This window comes from Periplaneta americana, chromosome 9 (genome assembly GCF_040183065.1).
Source record: "Periplaneta americana isolate PAMFEO1 chromosome 9, P.americana_PAMFEO1_priV1, whole genome shotgun sequence".
Taxonomy (NCBI): Eukaryota; Metazoa; Arthropoda; class Insecta; order Blattodea; family Blattidae; genus Periplaneta; species Periplaneta americana.
The window spans coordinates 155,096,414-155,108,533 of record NC_091125.1 but is presented as its reverse complement, the minus strand read 5'-3'; the positions used below and the strand labels follow the sequence as shown (position 1 = coordinate 155,108,533).

At 35.9% G+C, this 12,120-nt stretch overlaps 1 protein-coding gene across 4 annotated transcripts in view; it reads right to left on the bottom strand.

Moving 5' to 3' along the window:
* LOC138706642 (serine/threonine-protein phosphatase 4 regulatory subunit 1-like) overlaps window positions 1–12,120 on the bottom strand; it is a 439,770-nt gene that overhangs the window by 251,909 nt on the left and 175,741 nt on the right. The gene's annotated exons all lie outside the window — the stretch shown is intronic.

Here is a 12,120-nt window from a genome sequence, read left to right as displayed (position 1 = left end):
TTTTATGATTCTGGCAGAGGGAGATGATATTTTTAACTTTTCTTTTGTAAAGATGTTATAATTGTTTTATATGTAGATACCGACAACAATGTTAGTTAATCATAAACCAGAGCTCTATAAATGCGAACTTAAAACAAACGGTAAGGTTATGTAATGATTTATTTTTCATTTTAATATTTTAACAATATTATTTATATAACATATTGCAGTAATAACATCGGCATCTGGAATCTTGTTGATTTTTTCACGGCTTCCTTAATGTTACCTTTATCAGGAATGCAATAAGTTTCGTGGAGTAGTAGACTTTACTTAATTTTTGCAAATATTTAAAAACAATAATTAACATTGCAATTTAGGTGAAATTGCAGTGGTAAGTTTCCAATTTATAATTATTACTATGTTAAACGTCTCTAAAAATAATATGTTAAAAGCCGAAAGCAGTAAAATGAATGTCGCGCTTATGCGGTAAGAAGAGGGAAATTGTTATGTGTGTTAGGTTGGGAATACTGAATGTGGTATTTCACACTTACCGCGTATTGGTTCTGTGTGGAAAGCAAGCAAATACGCACGATCTCGCACAAAAATGTTTCCAATACTACATGCTTCTGGTCAGAGGTGAGTGTTATTTTAATTTCCAAAGAATTAGAAATATTATATTAGATTTTTTTTTTAATTTTAAATCTCATTATGGTTCATTCCAAATTTTAGGTTGCGATTTTCAGTGATGCATGCGGTGAAAATCCCTCCAAAGAGCAAAAATGCAGAGGTTGAGAGGCTATTTAGCCGGATGAATCTTGTGAAAAAGCACAGGAACAGGATGGAAAATCCCAAGCTAAATGAAATTTTGACCATTCGAGTAGGACTGAGAAGACTTCAAATACTTACCTATTGCATCAAGATGTATACTTTGTATTTCGAATTTGGAAGTGATGTGTTAAGAAAAATCTGGAGTTTATAAACTATAGTTCAGCGGTTTTTCAAGCTTGTGCAGCGGTAAATGGAATTCTGAGTTGTCAACACTGATTTTAACCGTTTCACAAGGAACGACTAAGTTCGATCATGTGCAGCCAACTCGCCGACATGTATTGCACAAAATTTAAAATGCATAAAAATTAAGCTTACGCCATTCGACGAAAGCCGAAGCAGCTTAGACGTCAAGTGATCGGCGCTGAAAAACAATCGCCAACATTCAGTAAACCATAACTCCAGCAGTCAATAAAAGTATCCTGTTAAAATTAAAATTTTCAATTCCGGTTATTTTGTTTCTACAGCCAACATTTCACGAGTATTGGTTTTTCACAACTGGATTTGGCTTAATTGATAATACTTTTCTATATGTACAGTCAAGTAAATACACTAACGACTGTTGACTAACGAGTTATGAAATATTTCCACTCTTCTCCGTTAAGGGATCGCTCAAATCGTTACTGAAATGACAAAGTGTATCAAGAACTAAGAAATACGTGCAACGACTGGCCAGAATACAATAATTTTGTGGTTCGTGGAATCCTGCAACCCTAAAAAAAAGTTACATAATCATGTCAATACGGATCTAAACATTTTATTTTTCATACTTGTTATTGCGGCTGAGTAAGCCTAAACATCCATATGTGATAAAAATGACATACTGTGTCACCATTATTTACATACAAGGCTTATAATTTCATTTTACTTCGATTTTCTCAGAAAAAGCTATGGAAGGGTTACAGGGATCTTGTATTGATCTACAGAATTCTTAATCTTTTGCATTTCTTAATCTGGTAAGTGGAGTTCCTTGTTATCGCATGTAAATTAATATTAAAAATAGCCTATATTCAAGTAGTCATAAATACAATACTATTTAACAGAGCTCTTTCTATTTATTTAGTGGTGTGTGTGTACACTTTAAACTTTAAAACACATGATTACCCTAAAGTAAAACTTTCACTTTAAAATAACTTTTGAATTTAGACATAATTGTCTGTAGTAATGTCACGAGAGGTCTGAGATCTGCCGATAAATCCACGAGCGAAGCGAGTGGATTTATCTGGGAAATCTCAGACCTCGAGTGACATTTATTAGGACTATTTCGTGAATAAAATAAAAATATAAATAATATATCCCTAAAATTCGATCACAAAATGTTAATAATTGTATATTAACGAATTCTTAACCTATTCAGACACTGTGAAGTTGAAATACTCGTAGATAAATATCGATTACTGCAATAAAGAAATTCGATGTTATTATTCAGTAATGCCAATTGCGAAAAGCGAAATACAGGTTTAACAATGTTAATTACATGTACTGCACTTTTCTTTATTATTATAACAAATACATTTTCATTATCTGTTGAAATCATAATTTAATTTAACAGTAACAGTGGGGACAGCTATATACCAATGCTTATGTATTCACAGCGAGACATGTTGTTACACAGTGAAGCCATCTCTGTATAGATAGGCCTAATTAAAACACGAATTTTATTACGCCATACGAAAGGCAGTTTGATCAAAGACATTATTACTATGCAAGGTCTATGAGTTTGATATGCGATTATGTTACATAAATTTGAACGTCTATTAATTGTTTAATTTCAATACAAATGTTATAGGCTACAATTTTATAGGTTATGTTACCTGTGGAAGCAGGACCAATGGCAGCTGTGCCTTGTTTCGACCGTTACTTACAATGAGTGCTACACGAAAGCATTTTTATAGCTCGACAAACGCATTCTCGCTGTAGTGTGTAACGGAACTAAAGCTGCATCTACACAATTCAATATTCAATCGCGTATGCGTGCAATCTGGGAAGAATATTGAAAGAATCAAGTTTAAAAGTTACGTTCAATTAAGATGCATAAAGATTTTGTGTCTACATGGTGCGCCGTTTTGAACGTGGTCTTCACTGCGTAAATATATTAATTAATATTAAATATCAATCTTGCATTCATTGCTTTAAAGTTGAAAGAAAAGTTTAACCGTGTAGTTGCATCTTAATGTATTCATGATCACCAATTTACGGGGAAACAGTTGGCGACAACGACTAAACAAAAGAACGACCATGCGATAAATTGATAGCGATAAATCTAGCTGCAGAAATTATCGCAAAGTCTGACTGTGATTGGTTGGAATTCAAAATTTCATTACACTTCATTGGTCGAAAATGGAATGACGTCATATAAACGAAATAGTCTTTATAAATTCACTACATGCCTGTGATTAAGTGCACTCTATTCACTAATACAATGAATTAAAATTTTAGCCACTTAATGCTAATAGATACTAAAACACTCCCTATCAAAATTAGTAAAACATTTGCATTATTATGGACATAGGGCTTATAACAATCTTCACCGTAAAAAAATAAAAGGTATTATATTTATGACTATTTGAAGATAGGCTAATTTTACCAGTATTTTGCATGCGGTAACAAGGAACTCCCCTTAAACAGAGATTTTTTACCATACCCGCAGGGAACTCACTCTCCTGTCTACCGGACAAGCCTACTGCGATTTTCGTTACATGGCGTTGAGGCTCGGATTCATTTCGCTATTGTCATCACTACAGTATATCGGGTGTTTATTTCACACTGCAGCGTGCTTTATGTATGTATGTATGTACTGTATGTATACACACAGGGTGGAAGAAGAAATAATTCTCAAAATGATTGTGAAGAGGAAAAAAAATTGGGTAGGTCACTGTTTAAAAAGAAACTACCTACTGAAGGGTGCACTGAAAGGAATTGTGAACGGAAGAAAGTTGAGTCAGAAAGAGATATCAGATGATAGACAACATATGGATCGTATTCGGAACTAAAAGGGAGGTGGAAAATAGAAAAGATTGAGGAATACTGGTTTTGCAGTGAAAGACATGCCCTTGGGCAGGAAACTATGAATGAATTAATGAAATCCTAGTTTATCTCAAGCGCTGAAATAATTCTTACCACAAATAATTAACTCAACTCTTCTTTTACGTTAAGTGCTTAAAAAAATAAAGCATTTCATCTTTATATTATTAATTACATAAAGTTAGGTTTTCTCAAACGCTAGTTTTCTCTTCAGGTCACAGCTCCAATAGTCCTCCACCGCCAAACGAATCGTCAGCTGAAGATTACACGCCTGGTCTCTGGTTCCAGAATCTATAATGCGTACAGATACTATGAACAAGAATCATAACAACGCAATGACCAATATATGGACGTCTTTTCGAAGTAATTTCATGTACAATTGTGAAATGAGAATAATTTCGCACATTCAGATCTAAACGATTCCTTAAGGACGAACAAACAAAGAAAAAGTTGGCAATGCGGTACCTGTAGTTGTGGCAGTCATGCCTGCGGCGGTAGTAATGGCGGCAGCAATCATGATTCTGTTGTACGAGTCGGCGAAGAGGAAGAAGAAGAATCGTGCAAAGAGCAACATAGGATTCGCGTTTGCAATGTTATGGTTAATTTCGTCGGAAAGGAAAACGTCACAGGCCTAATGCATGCTTTTTCTTTTTGTTAACACTCAGCCCACTACTACATGAAAAGGCGCGAGATTAGCGGAAGCGTGTGGTCAAGGTGGTGTGACTGCTTGTCGCTCGCTCCAAGATTACAAAATCATTTTCTGTAGATCTCTTCCTCTTGGATACAGAATTGATTCCTGTCATTGCAAGGCACGTAACTTATCCATTTGAGACTTCTACCGTTACATATCACAAGACACACATCTCTCGACCTGCTTGCTTACCAAGCAATCTTCTACTACAGTCTGTAAAAATAAATACAAAATATAAATCACTGAACTGTAACTTATGTTAGCAATGAAGCATTAAACTTTATTCCATCTGCAAGACTACAGTTATGAAGCCTTCTTTAACCATCTAATACGTACTATGTAGCTGTTTTATTTGCATTTATATAATATTAGTTTCGTGTACAAGCTTCAAGCGTATATTTTATAAATAAGTTACCGGTACGCATTTCCTTTGACGGGTTACCAGACGTCCGTATTTAGCAGGGCATGTCCGTATTCTGAATGTCGTACCGTCCGTATTTATTTTTTAAAGTCTGTTAACCCGTAAGTGGTGAGGTATTTTCCTAGTTACGTAACTGGTGAGGTGTGGATTACACTTACCCCCAACTTAGAAACTTGTATCGTAGCACTCAGATAAATCAAACTGAATTTTTAATTTATATAATCAAGTACTTTTATTTGTTTTAAATAGGTTTTCTTCAAAATTAGGGAAGCAGGCAGCATAATAAGCAATGAAAAAATATATATCTCCGCACATCCCCCTGGCGCAGGCTTCTTTTCTTACAATGGCTGGGGTACTCAGTGTCACCACCTCACCAATTACGGGTTAAATATGTATTTTTATGAGAGTCCTAATCATCTGATTTTTCAGTAAATAAACTTGTGAACAATTTAGAAGCAATCCTTAACTGAATTTCCAGAAGGATAAAACAAGTAATTTTTCGAACTGTGGGTTAGCACTCTTAGTGCCAGAGTTGATATCAGCCACAATATATATATATATTTTTTTTTTCTGAAAATCGAAGAGTGAAACAGTGAAATACTAAAATTATTCTTACGAATGTAGTGAAGGCATCAGAATTTTTTCAGTAATGTTAAGAACTACATGGTAAGTGTAGCCCTATTAGTTTTTTTTTAATTACAAGTAAAATTCGGGTGAAAAAAACAGCTTTGCGCAGGTACCTCATGCATGCTTCTACAAAGCCTACAGTGTTGACATTAAAAGTTATTGTAATTGGATTGATTTTTGCGTTAACTTAATTTTAATGACGTTTTGTAGTAGGCCTACAGATAATAACCAAGTAATGTTAATTTCGGACTTCAAGAGGTCGTTTTAATTTCTTCTTCTCCTTCTTCTTCCCTTCAAGTATTAGGCCAAATGGCCTGTTACCATCTCACAGTTGAATTTTCAATCCAGCGCTTCTTTGGACGAGCGAGAGATCTCTTCCCGTTTGGACGATAGTGGAGCATGACTTTTGGGATTCTATCTCTATGCATGCGATGCAGATGATTTATCCAGTTGTTCTGATAACGTTTTACGTGATTAATGACGGTTCTAGTTGTAATTCGTTTTAATTTAAATAATAAAATTATTATTATTATTATTATTATTATTATTATTATTATTGTGGCCGTTTTTGGAACCAATTTTTCCTGTTTTTCATTGTGAGTTACTCTACCTTTTACTTGTTTGAATTACACAAAATGGGTTGTGTGCAAATTTAGAAAGAAAACCAATATCAATCTTCCTAATCAGGTGCGTAACAATGTAAGCAATAAAATCAATTAATTAAAATAAACGAAAATAACACTGTAATTGTTTGTTGCTAGCTTCTACCAATAAAGTATAAATTATTCACATTACAGTAATTTTCCTTTTTCAATTCAGTGTTCATTGTTACACTATAGGAGAGAGCAACTACGTCTGGAACATTACTAAAGGTTCGTTGAATATTTTAAAATATCAATTCTTCATAACAGTTTATAACTATTACATTCAACACAAACTACTGATGCCAATTGCTTGTTTCATTTACACCTTCTAGCTTAGCCACAACCGCGGGCGCCTTGCCACTCCTACGTGCCAAACGGACATCCAGAGTCTTCATTCAACAGTCACACAGAGTGTAAACATACTCGGCTGATAAGACACTCTGTTAAGCCGGTGGGAACGTCCGATGAGCCGCGCATCTCGGCCACGTGACTTCTCTAAAACCCGCGATGTACTGTGTCGTCATAGTAGACTCCTTGAGGCGACACTGGAGGGTGGGCCCTGTTCAGCGAGTACTGAACATTTTTACAGACAACTCCACAACCGTGCGTTTACTAATGTTTTCCCCTTAGGAGATGACATTTGTTAAGAAATGCTTCTAATTTTAAGATATAGGTGAAGTTCATGCTTCTCCATTTTTATTCCAAGCTGACAAATTATAGCCTACGAATTATATTTTCTAACTTCTGTTTTATATTTTATATGATTTCATATTTCGCATTTTGTAAATGTGTCACACTTTAAATGTTAACGCTTAATGACACAGTAGTCATTAATAAGTTTCACATTATCGATCCTAATCATTACAATACAAACGAGCAAGGTCTGACGGGAAGACGGGATACATGGGTTCCTTCTGTTGATCAAGATACACTAAAATCACGTGCAAGGCTATGTAGGCAAACAGCAAATGTTTTTCAACTATAAACTGTTAATGTCCTCCAAAGAAAAAAAAAAAGTATAATTTAAGAACTCCCGTATGCGAGATATTCTGGACATGTGGATGCGAAATCCTTTATATAACATACCAAAGAACAAACCTCTCGCTCTTTCTTTCCTCTCTGAAACTACGTCAAACAGTTACGTCAATTAGTTACACCAGAATAATATTGTGATATGAAGTTCAAGATGCAATACCTTCTTGAGAGACAGTAGACGTAGCATATCAATCCAAGACTTTCGCGAAGTGTTTATCATTGCGATTCAATGCTGATTTTTGTTTCAACTTATTCTATAAAAATAATTCCAAGTTTATGATCATTACTAATGCTGTTACATTTAACAAAATGGTTTATAACCAAATGCACTGACTTCTTTAAATTTAAAGTCACCTCATATTATAAGAGTCTAGATCTAGCCTCTAGAAAATAAATTTCCATGTTCTACTACTTGCTACTGCAAAGAAAAATTTTACCATCTCAATGAGTGAATTTGGAAAGCTCGCTATTAGCCTTTCTAAAAAGAAGGGGCTTGTGTTGAAACCATTGTCGGTTTATTGGACGTAAGCCACCGGCGTGGCTCAGTCGGTTAAGGCGCTTGCCTGCAGGTCTGAAGTTGCGCTGGGACGCGGGTTCGATCCCCGCTTGGGCTGATTATCTGGTTGGGTTTTTCCGAGGTTTTCCCCAACCGTAAGGTAAATGCCAGGTTATCTATGGCGAATCCTCGGCCCCATCTCGCTATCACCAATCTCATCGAAGCTAAATAACCTAATAGTTGATAGAAATGGCTGTATGTTAAATAACCAACTAAAATAAAATATTGGACATATAACAAAAATAAGCAACATGTCTCTATTCACTGCACACGTAAAGTACTACTATGGACAGTGTACTATTTTGAATTTGCCCGCCGAGTTAGCTCTTTGGTAGCGCGTCTGCCTCCAGACTAGCCAGACAGCGTTTGGTTCCCGGAGGGATCAGAAATTTTTTCATGTAAAATTTCTACCTCAGGACTAGGAGTGATGGCGGTGCACAACTTCTAATCACCAAACTGTGCACCAATGTGACTGGGTTAAATCCCAAATATCTTCGCAGTGTAAATGAAGAGAAGGCATATGTCAATGTTGATAGTAATTCGTCTTTCGGATGAGGACGTTAAGCCTGGCGACCCCTTGGTGCTATTCGACAGGAGTAGGCTACGTGCCGGAACCGGGTTTCCCCTTCTCCCATCCCCACCATCATCATCCTCACCCATTCCCTACACGTACACTTACACCAACACTTAACATACACTCACCCTAGTACATGACATAACTCTTCACAGATATACTTCATGCATAACGTGGTCCGCCGAAGTGGTGTGCAATTTGGAAATGGGTCACAGTCCTGCCATCTATCCACAGTATGCGGAACCCGAATCACGCGAAGTGGAGTAGGTGGGCATGAGACACACACACATGCGCGCGCGCGCGCGCACACACACACACACACACACACACACACACATATGATCGAAAGTACTACAATAATTCATTTCGCCTTACATGTGCCCTAACTTCAGATACGAAATTATTTCTACTAGAGCCCAAAATGATTTACATAAAATACAGCATATTATACAATAATAGCAACCAATCATGAATTGCAAACTTACGACAATTAAAATTTAAAAACACAATTCGGTAAACATATTGAAAAGCATTTCTTAATTGAGAAATAGTATATTGCGATACAAGGTTGGGAACCGCGTTTTACAAAATCTAGGAGAAGTTTGCAAAACGAGCAGAGCGAGTTTTTCACTTTCCGAGATTTCGTAATGTACATCACAAACGTGTATTGTACCTTTTTTGCACGATCATAATTTTAAAATTGCATATACAATATATTTTCAATTGAAAATTTAGACAAATATTATTCCAAAGCCTTTGCAAAACTATACTGAATAGTAGCTAAGTAACAATAAGTGCACTGTAATGGGTCTATTTCAGTATAGTTTTGTTATGAAGAATGGTTTCCCTACCACCAAGTTTCTGTGTTTGAATTCTAACTTTCAAGGTCTAACAACAGTATCTGTAAATACAACAACAAAAAAAACACGATCGGGTAAAAGATGTGATTTTATTAGCTACTAAGTTAATGAATTACAGGAAGAAGTTAATAAAGTCTCTCGAAGTTGGAGTTTTCAAATTTCTGAACATATGAATTCTCTCTTGCTCCCTTTAAAAGGTAAGGTTTACACAAAAACACTTCATTTACAAAAGAATAGAGTCAATAATGTGAAAAATTATACTTATAAAGTTCAAATATGACCGCCATTTTGTTCTTCAAACCTTAATAATGTCTGGAATGAAGGGAGAAAAAGGACAACACCTCGAATGGATTTGAAATTCTAAAACTTCTCAGTGTCTCGGACCATAACTTACTGCATTCGTAACACTAGTATGACCAGTTCTCATTTGCAGAAATAAAATCATGCTTTGGAAGAATAAAACAAATCTGGAAGAAAAAACAGCATTAACCTCCAAAGAATCACGTAAATTTAAGATCATTCACATTTCGAAATAACGTTGTCAAAGCAACCGAACTGTAACAAATTACAATAACTACACCCCATTTCTCGCTAAATGAAACTGATTTCATATTTATGTAAATTCTGAACTTAATAAAATTTCAGCCACTTCAAAATTTTCCAGACTTAACAGCTCCGTATTACGAGTGAAAGATACAATCACTCAATTCAAATAATTCAACGCAACTTTTTCTGTGCAAGAGGTATAAATTTGCATGTAACAAACTATGCCATACTCATGATCTCTTCACCTTGTACACATCCCAATCCTTTTGGCCTTTTCATAAGAACGTTTCAAAGGAACTTGAACTTTCTCTGTAATAATCTACACTTGGTAAAGTCACTAGGCTTTTTTTTTTCTTTTTACCAAATGATGGCTTCGAAATGTGTTAACACAGAAGAAGTTTAACGCGTCACAAATTTTGGATTTCAAATTTTATGAGACCCAAGGGAATAACTGGACTATTTCAACTGCACATTAGCTACTTTTTACATTTTAATGTCTCTATAGATATAACGTGTGTTTTTCTGGATATAGGACGTAGAAATTTAACCCTGCCGTAAGGAACCTATCTATAAAAACAATAAAGAAATAACTTCTTGATTAGAAATTTTCAAAACCTGCTAATTTCTAAACATGGTCCAGTTTGTATACATAGAATTCTTATGGCTACGTTAAATTGCTAGGCTATGTCCTACATCCAGAAAACACACGGTATAATCTGAACTGCAGAACACTTCTTGACCCTCCACGAAATAAAGTGACGTAAAAACACCATGCTTACAAGGTCTGGAAGATTGTTTACAAACTGCATTAAAATGAAACTCAGCTTGATAGTAAACAAGGGGCCTCCGAGTGAGATGTCCTCTGAACATATGAAGACCTACTAACTTGTGATCCTCCAGCATCTCTCCCACTCTGAGGTTTCTGGTCTTCAGAAAAATTTGAGGTAATCACATCACACACTAAGTAACAGAACAGTAACTTTAATGAAAAAAAAAAAAAATAGATCTCAAAAACACAAAACAACGCATGCGTTTGCAATCCGTTTCTCACAACTGTTAACCTCGCCTATTTAGTTTAGTCGATAAACAACAATCCAAATCTATACATTATATATATTTAGTCTTTCATCGTATTCCAAATCTAATTGCATTCCTCTAACCTGCAAACCAACACAGATCTAAATGATATAAAAGTTTGGGACAAGCCGTATCTAGTTCAGTAAGACTCACATTTTTATCTTACTGTCCCAAAGTTGGGTTTTATAACGATAAAGTGAAAATGATTTATATTTTAAACATCAAAGATCCCCAAGGAATTGTGGGAAATAAATTCAGAAATTAATAGTCTTATTTATGGTTTTTAAGGAACACGGAGGTTCACTGACGCCCTCACGTAAGCCCGCCATCGATCCCTATCCTGAGCAAGATTAATCCAGTCTCTAACATCATATCCCACATCCCTCAAATCAATTTTAATATTATCCTCCCATCTACGTCTCGACAATGAATAGTCTACCAAAAAAATAAAAAAGCTTATCGAAAAAACACTCCAAGACAGAAAACTGCCACAGGTGGAAGATCAGAACAGCAGAACTCGATCCAACAGCCAAAATAAATCTCGTCACATGAAGGAGAGATGTAGGAATCAAATGGAAATCTAGGGTAGGCCTTAAATTCCCTCAGGATCTTAAACGTAACTAACCTTTATAAGAAAATAAGATAAAAACCGACTACTTAATGAAAATCAAAATAACTCCTTTATGCTACGGACTCTCAAGTATTGTTATAAGAAAACTTGTAGGCCTTTATCTTCTGCCATTAATGCGGCACCACTATGTTCAACATTTTGTTACGATGTGGGGTGTTACAGAATTCGGATCTATAAGTCCAAAGGGTAATGAACGAATAGCAATTTCGGCTCATTTCAAGCCACCACCACAGCCCAATTGCGTGTTGACTAACACAGCACGAGCAGGGATCATTCACCCACGGTTCAAAAATACGTCACACTTCCGAACACAGCGGAAATGCACTCGCCGATCGAATTTCGCTGCCGACAGTAAGAAAACTGACTATGTCAGTCTCATCGGACATGCGTTAAGGTCGCCATGAAAATAGTCCTAAGACACGCCGAGTGGGTAGACATTTCCAAACGAAAACCATTCACAATCAAGGTAGTAACGGCACGACGTAATCAATCTGATGATGGCAGGTTCTGTTAGATGCCTGGTAAGCACTAGACGAGTAGCATAGGACGCACAGTCATTCTCCAACTTCTAGCTTGCCACATATGATCAGTCACAAGCTGAATTAGCCTACTCCAACGTTATGTCTAGAA